The sequence below is a fragment of the Sycon ciliatum genome, chromosome 6 (assembly GCF_964019385.1).
Source record: "Sycon ciliatum chromosome 6, ocSycCili1.1, whole genome shotgun sequence".
NCBI lineage: Eukaryota > Metazoa > Porifera > Calcarea > Leucosolenida > Sycettidae > Sycon > Sycon ciliatum.
Window position 1 is genome coordinate 6,758,815 of NC_088648.1, and position 3,381 is coordinate 6,762,195.

Here is a 3,381-nt window from a genome sequence, read left to right on the forward strand (position 1 = left end):
AACGACTGCCCCACAACCCACTGACCGCTACATCAAGCCGCGCATGCTCCTCCACGATAGCAGAGACCTGTATCTTATTCTCTCTCCAGTGAGTGGCTGCAGCAGTGGCTCGATGGAAACATTGTGACAGGTCTCTTGGAGGGGAGAGCCTGTCACATCCCTGATATCATTATGGCGAATAATGGTAAAACCACCAAGGGTACATGACAAGGCATGGTCAATACCATTGTCCCGTCCACAAGCTCAATGAGTTGGTAACCTCGGTGGCATCCAACCATAACGGAGGCACAAGACGTCCATGAACTCGGCTTTGTTCAGTGAAAAGCCATACCTTTCAATGGACGGCAAGTTACTTTGCCCCGCCGCCACTTCCATCCAATATGCCACCGCCCCCGCTGTGCAGCATCATTCTGATGGTTCTGTGGTATTTAGTAAAAATAAAAAAGTCAGCCAACTCGAGGCACCAGGTTCACTGGCGAGGACAATAGTGTGTCGCAAGGCGTCCGACGCATCATTGCTGATACGCCGTGACGACTCCGCCTAGCTGTAACGCACTTCCTACTTTCTCTTCGCCTTCTCCCGCTGGAAGCCAATCAGAGAATTCCCAATATCAGAAACACGATCCACGATACGCCGGGAGAGAAATGCTGTGATGGCGACAGACGACTCATACTGGGAGCACAAGGTCATCGGGCTGACCAGGCCCAGGCCACCCAAACGAAAGGGCATTGCGAGTACAATGTACTTCCCTCGACACTGTGCCAGGCGGTGGCCGACCTGTCACTTCTGGTATAAGCATCGTTCTTATCACGTCTTCCAGTGGCTGAACAGAGGCGGAGAAAATGACTGGATACGGCATAAGAAAGCCCAGCGTCTACCTCAAGCCCGAGACATTTGCATAATATGCTGCCTGAAGCTGCGAGCGAGCGAAAGCAGCCAGGCGAGTTAGCTCATCAGCCCACTCCTGGACCTAAGTCGACACAAAGTTCTCCTTGGCGTCAGCTGAGCCGATGGCTGCTCCCAGGTACCGAGCTTCATTACACGTAATGAAGACACTGGTGTCCCTGCATAGCTTAACAGCCTCGCGATGACAACGCTCCTTCACCACCAGAATCGATTTGCTGCATTTGGGAACTATCCATAAGCCGGGCCATTAGTTGCAAAGATGTCCCACCAACGACAGCGTCTACGCAACACACACGCTGTGGAATCAGCTGCGAACCAAGACTGGATAATCTCGGCTTATTCTGCCTTGTGCACGAGAGGCATCATGCCAATGGCATACAAATACACTGCCAAAGGGTCTCCCTGAGTTGTTCACTCCTCCGATAATACGCAATCACCGTCGACATATAGACATGCAGGCTTGCTGTATATGTTGATTAAAACAGTGGCCAGAGGCGGGCAGAGATGTTGGACATTCCGAAGGCAGATGTTGCGATTCAGACGATGGAAGGCATTTGTCTCATCCTCCGTCAAAGCATGTATGCCCGCCTCCACTCCGCTGTCCCGACCGGCCCACAGCTGGGAGCATCCAATAACCTGCTGAAACACAGGGTCAACAATAGAACAAATTGCCTTCCCATAATGCGACCAACAACCTCACGTGTGCCTTTTAGCCTGACACCAGGCAGCTTGTCCCAGGACAGCAAGCGACATGCAGTGAACGCCACCAATGCACCAGCATCAATAATATGCTCAGTGGCCACTCTCCTGGCACAAGAAGCAAGCACATCACACAATCCATTCAAAGCGTCAATGAAACTGGAGCACATATGACGTCAGACCTCAGCATCTACACCGCAGGGTCCAGCCGAGCCCTCTGTGCCCAGTGGTGCCTGCCAGATAGCATGGCGCGCCAACGAAGCAAAGTAGATGGGATGCGGCTGATGGGGCGGCTGTCCCGGTATCAGGGTCTCGTCGCACACAAACTCAGCCTCAGGATGCTTCTGCTTCAATCTATCGAATACTGAAACCTGCAGCATCAGCATCTAAAATACTGCTGCCGCCATAAACGCGCTGTCAGCGTATTGTATTGTGTTGTTTATTTACTTACGGATTCTCCAGAGGAAAATGGATACCTATCATGGGAGTATCTCCAAACCAATAGAATAAAGAAAACTAGAAGGAATAATACTAATACTCGAAATTTGAGTATTTAAATCAAAGGAGAGGAGGGAAATCAATAGATTAGAACCAGAAATGCTTGTAGAACACTGGAAAGTCACTAAAACAAGAGTAACTGGGATACAGAAGAAATATATGAGCTAATCAGGGATTCCTTTGAGAGAGAGCATGTGCTCCAAATAATGGTTTCTTAAGCCTAAGAAGGCTACCACTTTCAGTACACCTAGAACGGCCAAGCGATGTCATTTGGCACCTGCATGTATTTCCATGTCTAGGACCAATATTAAAACAGAGAGGTTCCAGGCTGTCCAAGATAGTGCTCAGTACCGAGAGGCAGAGCTGGTTCAAACAATAGGAGGACAGAGAAAGTGTTTTTAACTCCGAGTTTCGCTATGACCAAAATTATAGTTTTATTTTCAGTACTGGCTATCACTAGTGGCATTTATGATGTAGACAACACCCTAGGCTATACCAAGGCACTATTTGTTGACTATAGGCTACCAAAGTACAATGTACGCGTATCGTCAGTTGCGAAGTATGAACTCAAGTACTGGCAAAACTGCAATTACTAGCATAATTATAGTCAGGGAGCCGACCTTCAACAAGTGGCGCTCCAGGTCGGGCAAGATGGAGTACAAGATCTCTACAGCAATGGATAATGGGTCTACCAGAGAAGAGCTTTCGAGTTCTTGGCCATCCAAAAGCTGTGCACGAACATCGCGAGGACGCACTTTGTTAAACGAGTAAATTCACGATTGTCAAGCAATTTGGCGCCAATGTTTTCGGTCTCAGCCGACTTCTCGGTTTGAGAAGTAGGTTCGCACGCTCTAAATTCTTACAAATCAGTGACTATGCGCCTGTGCAGAAGATAACGACGCTGCAAGCTTACTTTCTCAAAGCGTGATATACATTTTCATTACGATTTTGACTTTCAAAGTGAGAACAGCGCAACATCAACTATTGCCATTGTCTGGTCCAATACACTAGTCACTAAGCATGGAGCGTCTGGAGAAAAGTGTGACAATTTCCTTAGGTTATAGGGTGTGTACCAGCAATAGTGCACAATAATACTCGCGACTACTCCGGCAATTCTGGAACGCTTGCAAGCAAAGTTTCAAACGTTTATTTCCAGGTCTGGGTGAGGTCGAGTCGAGCGAAGATTCCGGCAGAGAAGGCGCGTCCCTGAGTCCCTACTGTAGATCATCGGTAGATGTTGAGGAGATGCTTGGGAAATGTGATCTTGACTGCCAGTGC